General features: G+C 44.4%; 1 protein-coding gene across 2 annotated transcripts in view; it reads left to right on the top strand.

The window, feature by feature from the left end:
• ptafr (platelet-activating factor receptor) overlaps positions 1-17439 on the top strand; it is an 86397-nt gene that overhangs the window by 56436 nt on the left and 12522 nt on the right. The window contains exon 2 of one of the 2 annotated variants that reach the window (XR_007957989.1): positions 9997-10099. The exons of the other annotated variant lie outside the window; for it this stretch is intronic. The gene's annotated coding sequence lies outside the window, so the exon portion shown is untranslated. The remainder of the gene's footprint in view (positions 1-9996; positions 10100-17439) is intronic. 2 annotated transcript variants of the gene reach the window in all.

The following is a 17439-nucleotide window of genomic DNA, read 5'->3' as shown; positions in this document are numbered from 1 at the left end:
CCCCATGAGTCTGAGGGAAAGTGTGAAGCCATGGCCTTCTGAATAAGATTGGAATGTCTGACATAGAACATGCAACAATACCACACAGGAACAGGTCCTTCGGCCCACCGTGTCTGCACTGACCTTGATGCCAATCTAACTAATTCCATCTGCCTGCACATGGTGAGTATCCCTCTATTCTCTGCCTGTTCATGTGCCTGTCTAAATGTCTCTTAAACATTGCTATCGTATCTGCCTCCACCACCACCCCAGCACTGCTTTCCAGGCACCCATCTCTGTGTGTAAAAAAACTTGCCTTGCAAATCTCCTTTAAACTTTCCCCCTTTCACCTTAAACCTGTGCCCTCTAGTATCTGACATTTCCATCTTGGGAGAAAGACTCTGATTATCTACCCTATCCATGCCTCTCATAGTTCTATATACTTCTACATCGACCATACTGACTACCTGTAGACCACTGGTGAATTGGTAAATTGGTTTATTATTGCCAAATGTACTGAAGTACAGTGAAAAACTTTGTTTTGCATGCCATCCATACAGATTATTTCATTACAACAGTGCACTGAGGTAGTACAAGGGAAAACAATAACTGAATGCAGAATAAAGTGTTACAGTTACAGAGAAAGTACAGTGCAGGTAGACAATAAGGTGCAAGGCCATAATGAAATAGATTCTATCTCATTCAAGAGTCTATCTCATCGTACTAGGGGATCATTCAATAGTCTTATAAAAGCGGGATAGAAACTATCCTTGAGCCTGGTGGTACATGCCTTCAGGCTATTGTATCTTCTGCCTGATGGGAGGGGGGAGAAGAGAGATTGACATTACTAACTCTCCCTGCTAAAATTAGCACTTAAATCAATTCTTTGCGGCAATTTCTTATTAAGCCTTTGTAGTGACTGCATCAACCATTAGCTTCTGTTACCAATAAAGGACACATACTGTACAAGTTATGTTTCTACAGCATAACTTCAGAATAATATGTGTTACATGGGTTGCTATGGTCCTCAGAATACAAGATCTCCCACAGGTTTCTGCCAAGTGGAGCTTTGCTGTGGGAAGTTCTGTGCAAATCAGAAGATATACAGTTGCAGCTTTGCAAACCTTGGAAACTTTGGCCAAGACTGAAGTGTCACAGGAGGCTGAAAATACTTTTCGCTGGAAGTATCTGTCTGACTCATTGAGGAAACACTAGTCATTTTATATTAGCAGTTTTGTGTGGCCAAACGTTTGATGAGGTGCACTGGTATTGCATGACATTTTCACTACTCCCAGGGGTAGTGAAATCATCTGCTAGTGCTCCTGTGTAAACGTTACCTTCGATTCTGTGATAACCTCGCTCAGGGTCCTGATTAGCCAACTGATTTTCCCCCCTCATTTGGAAGCACAGACATCGGTTATGCCACCGTTGGCAGAATCGTTTAATAAGGCAAAGCAGGGTCATTACTGCATGCTGTTGCTGAATAGTTAGGAGTACTCTTTACATTTTTTTGGAAGTTTATTCACTTTTTGGGGTGTGGGCAAATCTGGCATTAATTACCCATTAATAATGTGTCTTGTTAGGCTACAGGAAAGATCATTTTAAGAGTCAGCTACATTTCTCTGGGCCAGAAGTCACACATAGACTGGATTTCCTACCCTACTTGTAAACACAATGACTTTATATTGACAGCTCCATAGTTTTGTGGTCATTGTCACTAAAACCAGTTGCTTTTCTTTTAAATCCAGATTAGTAATTGAATTTAAATTTCACATTTGCCAGCCCTCTGAATTGTTATGAAGTACGTTATCTGGGTGGGGTTCCTAGGTCAGTAACAAGATAAACACTGTGTCATCACTGTCACCATACCCAGAGAGTGAAAACCATATTGGGCTCGTTTCACTTTTATATTCTTGGAGAGTTTGAAAGGTCTGATACCTCTGACATTTAATCTCAAGAGCTTGAGTTTAAGGGGAATTTTATGAATGTGATGGCTATCGAAAGTGGGACATAAATATACTGTCATGGAGTGGTTGGGTTGGAGTTAATGCAGATGATTACCCACACAATGAACACTTGACCACAGTCACCCCAAGTAAGGGGATAGGATAGGAAGCACTAACATTTGCAGGGCCTGCAAAAGCAGCTTGTTTTTGAACATCCTTTGTAGGAAACCAACACAAAGAGATGTCCTACCTGTCACCACACTGCCATTTATGTCCACGCTGGTGGTCGTTGAGGTTCACAGTTATTGGAAGGTCTCTCCATCCACCATTAGGACACATGGTGGTACTTCTGCCATGCTAAGTGGAACACACTTAGGGCAGATTTAGTGGACCAAAACTGGGCATTCAGAAAGCATTGTGGACAACCAGCAGCTGCCATTATCTATAACCTAATGACTTGAATAAATTCATCCAGAACTCTGGAGTGGCAGAGGCTGAGGGGAGACCTGATAGAAGTTTATAAGATTATTAGAGGCATAGATAAAGTAGACAGTTGGTATCTTTCTCCCAGGGTCGAAATGTCTGATACTAGAGGGCGTACATTTAAGGTGAGGGGAAAAGTTCAAAGGAGATGTGCGGGGCAAGTCTTTTACACAGAGAGTGGTGGGTGCCTGGAATATGCTTCCAGGGGTGGTGGTGGAGACAGATACAATGGAGACATTTAAGAGGGTCTTAGATAGACACATGAATGTGTAGAGAATGGAGGGATATGGTATTGGTACTAGTATTGGTTTATTATTGTCACTTGTATCGAGGTACAGTGAAAAACTTGTCTTGCATACCATTCATACAGATCAATTCATCACACAGTGCATTGAGGTAGTACAGGGTAAAACAATAACAGAATACAGAGTAAAGTGTCACAGCTACAAGGAAGTGCATTGCATGTAGACAATAAGGTGCAAGGTCAAACATGGTAGATTGTGAGGTCAAAAGTCCATATCATCATATAAGGGAACCGTTCAATAGTCTTATCACCGTGGGATAGAAGCTGTCCTTGAGCCTGGTGGTACGTGCCCTCAGGCTCCTGTACCTTCTGCCTGATGGGAGAGGAGAGAAGAGAGAATGACCTGGGTGGGTGGGGTCTTTGATTATGTTGGCTGCTTCACCAAGGCAGCGAGGGGTATAGACAGAGTCCAAGGAGGGGAGGCTGGTGTCCGTGATGCTCTGGGCTGTGTCCACAACTCTCTGCAGTTTCTTGCGGTCCTGGGCAGAGCAGTTGCTGTACCAAGTTGTATGGACCTTGTGTAGGCAGAAGGGATTAGTTCAGTTGGGCATTTAATTGGTTCAACACAACACTGTACTCTTCTATGTTCTATGTTCCCTAACAAGGAGTAATGAACGTCATGAGTTTATTAGATGAAGGCTACCTACATGCTACAGCAGTCTGAGACGAGTGGTCACCCAATCAGCAGATTGGATCAAAGCTCAATCCTTATTACATATGTTCAAAGACAGTGATGGGTGATCGTAAACTATTAGAGGGAGAAGGCTCCATGAAGATCGCAGACCCTGACCTGTTGGAGCTGGGGACAATGCTGAAGGATTTGTGTTTGTCTCCTTCCCCTCCTGAGGTGTCCCGACATCATGCATGCTGTATCAAACCAATGTGATTGTGTCCCTGGGTCAAAACTAAGTGTTGGGTTTATTGGAGATGGAAAAACCCATGGTGTTGAGCACACCTTGGCTGTATTCCATAACCAAGCTGTTCTGGAGTTGCAAGTGACAGACCAAACATAAGTTTTGGAGAACTGGTCATCTGAGCCCCAGGTCTCTACTGCAGGACCTTCCCTGGGAAACATCTCCAGTTGCATCATGAATAATGCTCCACCTGTCAGGAAGTCAGACAGCTGATAATCACATATCAGGAAACTCCATTCATGACTTATCTGATAAAGATGGAGCTTGCATCTGTAGCACCTAGCTAACATTCAGGTTAGCGTCATAAAGACATAGAGCTCCGCAGCACGGAAACAGCCCAACTCGTCCATTCCAACCAAGTTGCCCAATTGAGCTAGTCCTACTTGCCTGCATTTGGCCCTGGCAAAGCCTTTCCTATCCATGTACCTGTCCAGCATAGTTTGTCTGATGTATGCCAGATTATTGATACCCCTTGTATACAGGTAGAAGGTACAGGCACCTTGAATGAGCAAAGACCCCACACTTCCTTGACATTCTGTCCTTGCATGTTGAGGTTGACACTGACCAGAAGCTAAACTTGACCAGTCATAGCAAGGCCAGGTTATAGCAGCATATACATAAAGATACTAATAATCTAACGATTTAGAAGTGTGTTCAAATCTCACTGCGGTAGGGTGTGCATTTTAAATTTGGTTAATTAATTTTAAAAATTGGGAATTAAAAAGCTATAATCATTTTACAGAGCTGTCTGGTTAGTAGATTATGGGGAGCAGTTAGAAAGAGAGGCAACAAAGGGACATGTAAAGTTGTGAGGAGTGTATCAGAGCTGTTGCTAAAATGTGAAGCTAAAAGAAGAACATTGAAAATACCCAACAGATCAGGCAGTATCTGTGGAGAGAGATGGACTGGTCTAATATCACCTCGCAGGAGAACAGGCCAATTCTGATATCAACAGGAAGAGGGAGTTTAATCCCCCACAGATGCTGCCTGACCTGCTGAGTTCCTCCAACGTCTTGCTTTTTGCTCCAGATTCCAGCATCTGCAATCTCTTGTGTCTCCCTGATCCTGTGTCAGGTCTGACTGGCGTGGGATGAGGGTGGCAGATTCTCCAGTGCAAGGCTGGGTATTCCCAGTACAATTCGGCTCAACATGGAGTCCTGTCACAGAACAAAATGACAGATATGAGGCTTGTAACACTCTGTAAGTCCCAGACTAGGTGACCAGTGGCACAGCCAATGAACTGCTGCCTCACAGCTCCAGGTTCAATCCCGACATCCGTCTATGGGGAGTTTGCACGTTCTCTCTCGTGACCACATGGGTTTCATCTGGGTGCTCCGGTTTCCTCCTACATCCCAAAGACATGCAGTTAGGTAGGTTAATTGGCCATTGTAAGTTGCCCCTCATGAACAGGTGAATGATAGAGACACAAGATGTTGGAATCTGGAGCAAAATGCTGGAAAAACTCAGCAGGTCAGGCAGCATCTGTGGAGGGAAATGTACAGTCGATGTTTTGGGTCGAGACCCTTCATGTGGACTGGGTGAGTAGTTTCAAGTGAGTGGTAGAACTTGGGGGGACGTGGTTGATGGGAATGTGGGGACAATAAGGCACAAAAGGCCACGGACTGTGTGCTGGTAAGTGGGATTGGTGTAGATGGGTATCCGATGCTCAGCATTGACAGATGAGCCAAAGGGCCTGGCTCATGCTGACTCTATGACTTTTTGACAAATAAAAATGGGATTCGTGCAGGATTAGTGTAAGTGGGTGCTTGATGGTTGGCGCAGACTCAATGGCATTAAGGGCCTGTTTATATGTTGTATAACTCAATGAGCCCATGTCTTACAGCAGAAGTCAAGGACTTGCTTGCATGGGAATGGCTAGATGCCAGCTGTTTCCTTTGGGACCACCATTCTCAGCCAGGGCTCCCTGGGGTTTAGCTTGCACTGGTGCTTTCCTTTAACTTCTGCAATAGATGGGTTTAGTTTCCCCACTCTGTGGTTTAAATTCCCATTTGTTGAATGCTAGAATTACTGTCAACAATGGAAAAACCCTTCCTCGCCCTTGATCAGAACACAGACTGTCTCACTTGCATAAGATTTCATTGCCTAGATACAAGAAGAGGCTGGTTTTTGTTGTGAATGTGCTTAGAATTCTGTTGTGGTTCAAGAAAACCAGCGGGTTACAGAAATGAAACAGGCACGGTTCAAGTAGATAGTAAAGTTTGTTGGAACGGGTGTGAATGACACATTGTGCAAAACGTGGAATTGTCTTTGTTTAGAATATGATTGAGTCTTAAATGACTCAGGGATAATCAGGATTGGACCAAAAATACCAGTATTGCAAATGACATTTACACCCTAATTTTGTTGCAACATTAACCATGGATGATGAAGTTGTGAAGTTGGAAACATTTAAGAAGTCAGGAAGTCCCAATGATTGGATAAACAGAAGTATCGGTTCTCAATTTGATGCCCACAACCCTGTTGTGATGTAAACATTTGCTGTTATGGAGATGCTTCGCTGCACCATCCTGTTCCTGCATGCTGAGGGTTATGTGCTTGACGTAGTGCTGTTGTATGGGGGCAGAGGAGCAGAACAATCTCTGCCCACAATAGCAAAAAAACCTGATGGTGGACTGAGCCACAATCCCTAGGCTTAGCTGACTGTCAAATCCATCAGGGATTTTGAGTACTTCCCCGAAGTAACAAAAAAAAAGGAAACTATTAAAAATCAATGAAACAAATTTTAAAAAATGTTAAAAATAGAAAGGGTTGAGCAGGAGTTCCAGGGCTTAGGTCCTAACTAGGTGACAGCATGGTGACCAATGGTGAAGTGATTGAGTTTGGTGAAGTATATGGAGCAGTGGTCATTGTTGATTACTGCTGGTGTAGAATATACTCCCCACTCCATCCGAAATCTGCAACTCACTCCAACCAACCTGTATCTGGTTGCTTCAGCTTATGGAAAATATTTTAAAATATCACTTACTATTCTGTTAAGTCTGTTGCGTGTGTCTGTAACCTGTTCTATAAGTTTTTAAGAACCAGTGGCATATGTACAGTTTGTGACTGAGGCACTTGTATATTTAACTTCCAGTTGAGTTTTAAGTCATAGAGTTATAAAGTGCAGACTCTGGCCCTTCAGCCCACTGAGACCATGCCACCTCTCAATAACACACCTACACTTATCCCATTTTGTTCTCCCCAAGTCTCCATCAACTTGCACCCCCCCCCCCAACCCCCCTGCCAGATTTTACCACCACACTAGGGGGATTTTACTGTGGTCAATTAACCCACCAACCTGCACATCTTTGCGATGTGAGTGGAAACCAGAGCACCCGGGGGAAATCCACACGGTCACAGGGAGAATGTGCAAGCTCCATACAGACGGCAGTGGAGGTCAAGATTGAACTGGATTGTTGGAGCTGTGAGGTAGTAGATCTACCAGCTGTGGCACTATGCCACTCAAGGAAACAGAAGTCATACTTTGTTGAAGTTGCCATACTTTGTTGAATTTCTGTGCTTCACATCAAATTGTTTCTTAACCAGGCCACATCAGGAGAGATAAAACTAAAATAACAATTACTTGGTTGAAAATTGCATTAACACAGAAGGTTGCAATTTTGACCACAATTCTGGGTGTTGGTGACAGTTAACAACACTGTGTCCTCATTTTTGGACAAGATTTTCACGTTTGCTACTGCTGTGTTTCTAGTTTCAAACTAACTGAAGTCACATCAACAGTCATAATTCATAATTTTCCACTGCATTTTTCTGAAACATCAGAGTCACTGCTCAACCAGCTTCTACTAACTCTGGACACTCAGTAACAAAGGGCTTCAATCATATCCAGTAACTACACTCAGAGATCAGGCTGCACACTGTATACACTCAGCGCTGTGCCTTCCTGCCTGTAACAACTGACTAACAATAGCAATTAGTCCAGACCTAACGTATCCCTCATGGATGGCTTGAGGCTGTGACAGGCAACTCCCAGTGACCATGTCACATGTACCGAGATACAATGAAGGCTTTTGTTTGCATGCAATTCAGACAGATAATTTCTGCATTAGTACATGGAGGTAGTACAAAAGGCAAGCAATAACAGAATGCAAAATGTAGCGTTACAGTTACAGAGAAAATGCAGTGCAGGTTGTTAGGCTGAAGAAATTAATAATCTGCAAGACAAATAAAGTGCAAGGGCCATGATGAGGTGTATTGAGAGTTCATCTTCATTGTATAAGAGGTCTGCTCAAGAGTCTGATAACAGCGAGATAGAAGCTGTCCTTGAGCCTGGTGGTATGTGTTTTCAAGCTTTTGTAACTTCTGTCCGATGGGAGGGGGGGGAGAAGAGAGAATGGCTGGGGTGGGAGGGGGCCTTGATTATGTTGGCTGCTTGAGTCATAACTCTTTAACAGACAATGTCTATGCAGGCTGCACTTTCAGAAGGTGATTTCAAACATCTGACATCTGCGTCCTCAAGTACAAGCTCACAGACATGACTGCACTGTTCTCACGGTTGAAGTCAAGGTCATCCTTACTCTCAACGTTCAAGCCACAGCTGCTGCTCTTTGCCACATCACACCATCTTCACTCTCGCTGTTGCACCATGGTGACCGCCATTCATCTTCTTCCTCAGTCCGCAGGAGCAGTTAGACAGGCGCTGGGCATGTATTGCTGTTGCAGGCTTCTCCAGAGTGGACCCACTCATGGATTTCCTTCTTGCAGCCATTGGAGAACTCACCCTACGCAGATAAACACTCCTCAACACATCAAATGGGATTAGTGTGGACAAAGAGGGTGGCAGGTGATCTCCCAGCTGTGTGGCGAAGTGCTGGCGGCTGCAGGAAACTTGACTGAAGCTTCTCAGTAACACATGCGGTTTCTGAATGAGTGTTTCACTGTGTAATGCTATATCTTAAACGGTGTTGTGGAATATTGCGATCGTTTTAAAACAGCATTAGGTAGACACGCTGCACTATGTTAAAGCTGAACAAAAGCCACGTATGAATCTTTCACCTGCCATGCACCATTCTTTTACATTCCATGAATTATGTACAACAACGACAGGAAGGATGTCATTAAGCTAGAGAGGGTGCAGAAAAGATTTACAAAGATGTTATCGGGACTGGAGGGCTGGAGTTATAAGGAGACGCTGGATTTTTTCCCCTGGAGCGTAGGAAGCTGAGAGGTGCCCTTATTGAGGTTTTTGAAACCATGAGGGGTATAGACAAGGCGAATGATCACACTCTTTTTCCCAGGGTTGGGGAGTCTAAAACTAGAGGACACAGGTTTAAGGTGAGAGGGGAGAGAATTAAAAGGGACCTGAGGGGCAACTTTTTCACACAGGGGGTCGTGGGGATATGGAAAGAGCTGCCAGAGGAAGCCGTAGAGGCGGGCACAATTACAGCATTTAAAATACAGTTGGACAGGTACATGGATTGGAAAGGTTTAGAGGGATATGGGCCAAATGCAGGTAAATGGGACTAGCTCAGATAGGCACCTTGGTCAGCATGGACAATTTGGGCCGAAGAGCCTGTTTCGGTGCTGTATATCTTGATGATTCCATGACTACGATTATGCTTCAAAAGGGTAGAGAGTTTGAGATATTCCAGGGTTGGAGAAGCTTCCTTGAATGTAAGCCTTTTATTTCTTTCTCAATATGTGGAAGAACAAGTTACAAGGTCACCCCCATGTGTATATCATTTCAAAACAAATCTTTCTTCATTTGTTACCTGGCTACTTGTGAATCTTTAATAAGCTTCATTTGGTGAACTTCATTGGTTTTTTGTTCTTTAGTGGGAGATTAGAACTGCAGTTGTACCAGGACAGGACCAACGTCACGATGCCAATGACCCCAGACAAGAGTCTGTTGGCCAGTGTTCAACACTAAACATAATCACACTGGAGAGCAAAAAAATAACCGTAAGTGGGGCTTGGATGGATTTGAATTGGCCCAGCGAAAGGTTAATTAAGTGAAAGTGATGACAAACTTAGAACATAGAACAATACAGCACAGGAACAGGTCCTTCAGTCCATGGTGTTGTGCCAAGCTAGCTAGTAATTAAATGCCTAACTAAACTAATCCCTTCTACCTATACAATGTCCACATCTCTCCATTCTCTGCACATTCATGTGCCTATCTAAGAGCTTCTTGAATGCCCCTATCATATCTGCCTCCGCTACCACCCCTGGCAGCGCATTCCAGGCACCCACAACTCTCTGTGTAAAAAACCTGCCCCACATATCTCCTTTGAATATCCCCTCTCGCCTTAAATGCATGCCTTTTACTGTTAGATATTTTGGCTCTGGGAAAAGCATACCAGCTGTCTACTCTATCTATGCCTTTCATAATCTTATAAACTTCTATCAGGTCTCCCCTCGGCCTCCGCCTCTCCAGAGAAAACAACCCAACCCAAGGTCATTAAAAGAACGTGGATTTTCCCTAATCCCTTACTCGGCAAAACTACCAAATGGTAAGTACTGCTGCTTCTCAGTTACATCTTATCTAATAATGGAACAGAAGGAGGCCATTTGGCCCATCAGGTCCATGCCAGCTCCCAGAATATATCACAAGAGTACAGAGAAGTATGAAGAGGGGCCACTTCCCCTCTCTGTATTTTCATTATCTCTGCAATGAATTCTCTCTCACACATACCTGCCACCTCCCCTCTGATTCTTTTCACTATTAACCTTTACTAAGGGGAATTTACGCAAGATGATTGGGAGCTTGAGTCCCAGTCCAGAGAGTTGAACCTGGAAATCCACACTGCTGTTTTAGTGCAGGACTGAGGCAGTGTTATACCAGTGCTGGTGGTTTCTTTCAGGTGAGGCCCTCTCTACTTATTCACAGTTTGATGTAAAAGTTCCCAGGGTACTACTTTGAGGGGAAGTTTTGAATATTGATCTTCCAGTCAATGTTACTGAAACAGATCATCTGGGTGTTACCTTAGGAACATTTTGTATGCACAAATTGACAATTTTACTACACTACAACAATGGGCAGCACACTGGTGCAGTTAGTAGAGACTCTGGTGCTGTCTGTGTGGAGTTTGCACGTTTTCCCCGTGAATGGGTGGGTTTCCTCTGGGTGCTCCGGTTTCCTCCCACATCCCGAAGATGTGCAGCTGGGCAGGTTAATTGGTCACTGTAAATTACCCCTAGTGTGTAGGTGAGCGGTAGAACCTGGTGGAGATTTGATGAAAATGTGGGGAGAATAAAAAAAGTGGGATGAATGAAGAATTAGTGTAAATGGGTGGTTGATGGTTGGCGTGGACTCGATGGGCCGAGGGGCATGTTTCTGTGCTGCATCTCTCTATGACTTCCCTTCAAGGGAATCCAGGATATCCTAGAGACACCCTGAGATGAGGACAAGACCTTGGTTTTGAAAGACATTATACAAATGCAATCCTTATCTAAAGCTCTCACTGCTGACAATAAGACGTGTAAATGGACAATGGTACTGTGTGTTTCCTTTACACAATCATAAATTTCTCCTATTTACAGGCAACTCTGAAGGCTTAGGAATTCTGAAATCTAGAATTGGTGTTCCCACCTCAGATGCTGACGAAAGTTTTCCCAAAATAACCCTCCACTTAACGTCTCATCCAAAAGACAGCACCTGAGGGAGCACAGTGCTCTCTCTGTACTGTGCTAGCAATGATGTAGAGAGCCTTTGAAATATCATTAGTTTGCCATTTTAATTCAGCTCTTAAGTGCATAAGGCCTGGAAATTCTTTCGTGACATTTTTGTGTTATGTAGAGAAACTGAATCTTACAGTATGTTGGTTGGGTTAGTTTGCTGAGTCTGTTCTGGGTCTTCTGTGGGTGGCTGATGTGGCCCTCTCACACAGAGGTTGGCTGTAGCAGGGCAGCTAAGGTCTGGTTCCCCATCACTGCATCTGCTGAGCACCTAATGTCATTCCCACCATCCGGCACTCTTGTTGTTACTGTAGTTTGTGCCCATGTTCATCTCTTCAATTCCCCACCTCCTGCTCTGAGCCTTAAAACCACTCCACTATCCTCGTCCCACTCAGTCATACCCTGGGGAGGCCCCAATATCCCCATAAGATCCTTGGTTCCTGCCCTCCCTCTGTCCTGAACCAATCCTTGAATCTTTGACACAATCCTTCCAGCCTTTCCATCACTCCCGCCCCATCCCCCACCGGGGCTCCCCTCAACTGCACCCCCCTCCATGATCCGAGCCCTGTGGCCTACCTTTCCTCCTGAAGTGGCTTCACAACGCAGACGGGGGGGGGGGGGGGGGGTGTGTGTGTCTGCACGTGCGAAGCCTGCTCTGTCTTCTTGGGCCCCGTGCAGGATAGGATGTTGTCCCGTGGACGAGCTGAGTCTCTCACGAAACTCGTGTCGGCTCCTCCCGTCCCACCCAGCCACCTCCTCTCTCCCACCCGTGGCTTCTCTGACAAATCAGAAGGTTCCTAGAGCTGACGGGGCTAATTAGAGGAACAGCATCTCATGTTCCGCCTGGGCAGTCTCCAACCTGGTGGCATGAACATCGAATTCTCGAACTTCTGCTCCCCCTCTGTCCCTTTTTCCCCCCCATTCTTCCTTTTTATTCCTCTTTCCTCCTGATCCAACTGGGCCCCATTGCCCTACCTCTTTCCCCTCCCCCCACCCTCTGCATCTGCCCATCAGCTACAGACTCCTCTCACCGGTTCCCCTCCCCACCTCCCTCCCTTTATTCCAAGCTCCTCCTTGCTCTCCTATCAGGATCCCATCATCTTCAGCCCTTTGTCACTTCCCCCAAGCTTCTGACGTCATTCCCACTCTCCCCTCCCTCCATCTGCCCATCACCCCTCCTCAGCTGGATCCACCTATCACCTGCCAAGCTCTTCCTCCACCTTTTCATATCGGCTATCTCCCCTCTCTCTTTCCAGTCCAGATAAAGAATCTCGACCCAAAATGTTGACTGACCATTTCCTTCCGTAGATGTTTCCTGACCCGTCAAGTTCCTCTACCATCTTGTGTGTTGCTGACAGGCTGAAAGATTGTTTGGTAACCATGGCACTGATAGCATATGACTAATGGCTAAAATGTGGGTTTCTGTCGTCATTTAACAGATGAATGTTCACAGCTAGGGGATTGTTGAATAAATGAGGCTAAATATTTATTTGCAGCACATAGCTCATCAACCATTGACTGCCCTGTAGCCAGTGCAAGAACCTGTTTAAATTGAGTTCTTCAAATTGAGTTGATAGCTCATTAACCACTTAACTCCAAGTGCTGAGTGGTATCACTGATTTTCTTCCAGACTGTGACAGCTTAGAAACACGTCCTGCCAAGAATTTAATCCCTCTTGTGAACTCAGAACTGGATACACTTGATCTTTTTTTTGAAGAATGTCTCCAACAAGCCTGAATAATTAAACATTTTACGGACTAAAACTAACAAAATATTCATGTTTCCTGACAATGAATTTGGAAGGGGCAAGAACTGTGGAGGGGGAAATAAAGACACAAGAGACTGCAGATGCTGGAAATCTGGATCAACACACTAAATGCTGGAGGAACTCAGCGGGTCAGGCAGCATCTGTGGAGGGAAATGGACAGTTGACGTTTCGGGATGGGACCCTTCCTCAGGAGATGAAGGAAGGGGGAAATAGAGCTGTTTCAGATTGATGATCCTTCATTAAGAGTGGAAATGTTGGAGATGTAATATAGTTTAAGTAAGCTCATTGGGGCAGTGAAGGAGGATGATACCAGAATTATATAATTCAGGGAAGGCTGTATAGGCTCCAGCTCTTTTCCTAGAAAATTGAAGACTACTTGTACTTGTAGGGCAGGCACGATAGTATAGCCATTAGCGTGATGCTATTACAGCGCCAGTGACCGGGGTTCAATTCTGGCCGCTGCCTGTAAGGAGTTTGTACGTTCTCCCCGTGTCTGCGTGGGTTTCCTCCGGGTGCTCCGGTTTCCTCCCACGTTCCAAAGACGTACGGTTAGGAAGTTGCGGGCGTGCTATGTTGGCGCTGGAAGCGTGGTGACACTTGTGGGTTGCCCCCAGAACACTCTACGCAAAAGGTGCATTTCACTGTGTGTTTCAATGTATATGTGACTAATAAAGAAATCTTACTTATACTACTTGTACAATAAGATGGACTCTTGACCTCAAAATCTACCTCATCATGGCCCTCGCACCTTATTGTCTGCCTGCACTGCATTTTCTCTGTAACTGCAACACTTTATTCTGCATTCTGTTATTGCTTTGCCCTTGTACTACCTCGATGCACTGATGTGATGAAATGATTAGTATGGGTGGCATACAAGACAACGTTTTTCACTGTAGCCCGGTACATGTGACAAGAATAAACTAATTACTTTACAGAGATCTTCAAGGTAGTGAAAAGATGCAAAAGGCAAGGTTGAAATATTTCCGACCATCTTGAGCCAGATGAGGCCAGGGAATGATTACCTTGGCCTTGCGCTGACGTCTCTACCATCAGAGAAGCTGCTCTTCACCCAGTTGGGTCCACCCCAGGTGATGTCATGGACAGAGAGGGGATACTTCCACTCACTGGTGAGCTTGGAAGCAGGGTCATCAGTAAATGGAATGACGTAGATAATAAAAGACAGGTTTCAAAACAATTCGGACAGACCCCTTTCAGAAAATAGTATTTTTTGGAAACAGAATATAAGTAATGGGAGACAAAATTTTTAGTTATTAATGGAATTAAAGGTTATGGGGTTAGTGCAGAAAAACAGTGCTGAAAGAAAAGATCAGCCAACATCTTACTGAATGGCAGAGCTGGAACTAGGAGGCTGAATGGTCTTCTGCTTTTATTTTTTATGTTCTTAATACTTTGAAAATGTAGCAAACCAGGGAGAGCAGAATGGTGCTGGGGTTATGGTTCAAAGTGCAAAGCCTTTGGATTGAGTCTCACCCTATGTTTTAATCTGTGGTAACCTATAGAATCATGGGATTGTTATACTATAGAAGGCCATTCAGTTCATTGAGTCCATGCCAGCCCTTTGTAAGCAATATATTCAGTCCTATTTTCTTGCTTTTTCCTTGTGGTCCCACAAATGATTTTCCCTCAAATGACAAACAGTTACCTTTTGAAACCCCTGATTGACTCCCCCACCACCCCATTTCAGACGCTCTCTCTACATAAAAGATGAGTTTCCTCACAACCCTGTTGTAACTTTTGCTGTTTACTTTGAATCCATATCCTAAGTTCTACGAACCATCTACCAGTGGGAACAGCTCCTCTCTACTTACCATCAGTTAACCCATCATGATCTTGGTTTGGTTTTTCATTGTTGTCACGTGTACTGAGAAGCAGTGAAAAGCTCTCGTTTGCGTACCATCCATACAGATCATGCCATACATAATTATATCGAGGTAGTAAAAAGAAAACAGAAAGTAGAATATAGTGTTGCAGCTATAGTGAAAGTAGACGAATAAAGTGGAAGGGCCACGATGAGGTAGATTGGAAGATCAAGAATTCATCTTTAGCATGTGAGGGGTCCACTCAAGTGTCTGATAACAACGGGATAGAAGCTGTCCTTGAGTCTGGTGGTATGTGCTTTCAAGCTTTTGTATCTTCTGCCTGACAGTAGAGGGGAGAAGAGAGAATGACTAGGGTGGGAGGGGTCCTTGATTATGTTGGTTGGCTCCTTTCCCGAGGCAGCGGGAAGTGTGGACAGAATCAATGGAGGGGAGGTTGGTTTACACCTCTATCAAATTTCCTCTCAGCTTTCTTCTCCAAGAGCTGATGAAGATCGATTGCTATAGGATAAGATAAGATTTCTTTATTAGTTACATGTACATCGAAACACACAGTGAAATGCATCTTTTTTTGCGTGGAATATTCTGGGGGCAGCCCGCAAGTGTCGCCACGCTTCTGGCACCAACATAACATGCCCACAACTTCCTAACCCGTACGTCTTCGGAATGTGGGAGGAAACCAGAGCACCCAGGGGAAACGCACGCAGTCATGGGGAGAATGTACAAACTTCTTATAGACAGCAGTCGGAATTGAACCTGGGTCGCTGGTGCTGTAATAACGTTACGCTAACCGATACACTACTGTATTGGGTGACAACTCAAACATTGTGTAACATCACCATCAAGACAATAGAAGGCAATCTAGATTAACCTCAATTATTTATTATTCAGCAGTCTCTCCATTCATAATGTGGTCTGCTACCCTCTAGGCTATCTCTGCCTAACTTCAGTGGACTGCATTTTGCTGTCAGAGATGAAACTGGTGCTCACCACTAACCTTGAACCAGCTTACCGTGAATGGCAAATCTCTGTGAGGTTGTCTTCCCTTTCATCAACGTCGCTCACTGTCTGAATCAGTTCAGGTGCACATCAGGCATGATGTCATCGTTGGCTGATCAGACTTTACCAAAGAGCTCTTGTGGGAAGCAAATGAGGAAGTAAAAAGCATGTTTTTTAACTGATATTTTAAACATTTTATTGAGAACAAGATAAGAACATTGGCACGACATTCAGACAGAAGTCAAAATATTTAAAAAATCTTAAAAATGAAATAATTTGTACTCATTTTAAAATACATTATAATTTGAAATATTTGAAAATAATTTGAAATATAATTTTAAAATAATCTGCAGAAATTAAAATTCCCATAAATAATTTCTTTTAGTGGCTAGAGAGATGGTTAAGCTTTGAATACCATTAAAATCTGCAGACTTCAAAGTGTAACAAGGTATTTCCTGGGGTGAAATGTCTGAGAAACAGCAGCAGTGAACCAGCCAGTCCTTCAAGCGGCTCTGGTATTCATCAAGACCATGGCTGAAGTTCTACTCCAGCTCTTCTTTCCTGTTCTATTGCCATATTCCTTCATCACTTTGAAATGCAGGACTCTATTGAACTCAATGCCTGAGCCTCCCCTCTAGATCCATTGCCCTCTGAATACAGAAAACTCTCCTTAAGTTGGTCCTAACTGGTTCACTGCTTATTCAGAGACAGTGACCCCTGGTTCTAGACTCTTCATCTGGTGCACACATCTTCCCTCATCCAGCCTGTCAAACCCCGTTCACATTTCGTAAGTTTCAATAAGATCTCTTCTTCTTCTAAGCTTTAAGGAATACAGGTCCTCCCTGGGTTACGAACTCCCGACTTATGTACAGCTCATGTATTTGAGCAAGCAGTTGGGAGATCAGCGGGATGGATTTGCCGACGGCTGTGGGGCTGTAGGCATCTTCTGCCGGGTGGGAACTTCCGACTTTGGGTTAGGAACGGACCTTGCTGCAGCCTGGGGAGGAGCTGTACAGGCCCCGTCTACTCAACCTCTCCTCGTACGGCAAATCTGCCGTCCCTGGAACCATCGAGCGAACGGAGACACAAGGGACTGCAGATGCAGGAATCTGGAGCAGAAAATGAGCTGCTGGAGGAACTCAGTGGGTCAGGCAGTGACTATGGAGGGAAATGGACAGTTGATGTTTCAGGTCTGCAGATGAAGGTCCTGACCTAAAACATTGACCGCCACTTCCCTCCACAGATGCCACCTGAGCCACTGAGTTCCTCCAGCGGTTCATGTCTTTGCAACATCTAGTGAAGCTTTGCTGCACCCTCTCTGTGGTAAATATATCCTTCCTTATGTCAGGAGACCAAACTATCCACAGTGCTCCACAGGTGGTCTCACCAAGGCTCCATACATTTGTAGTAAGACATTTTTACTCCTATGTTCAAATCCTCTGGTAATAAAGTCTAACATAACATTTGTTTTCCTCCTTGCTTTTTGCATCTGCATGTTGTTTTCATTGACTTGTGCACAAGCACACCTCAGCCCTTTTGAACATCGGTCTCTTGGTGTTTAAAAAAACAC

This window comes from Pristis pectinata, chromosome 22 (assembly GCF_009764475.1).
Source record: "Pristis pectinata isolate sPriPec2 chromosome 22, sPriPec2.1.pri, whole genome shotgun sequence".
Classification (NCBI taxonomy): Eukaryota; Metazoa; Chordata; class Chondrichthyes; order Rhinopristiformes; family Pristidae; genus Pristis; species Pristis pectinata.
The sequence above is the reverse complement of the archived record's forward strand: the minus strand, read 5'-3'. Positions and strand labels throughout refer to the sequence as shown.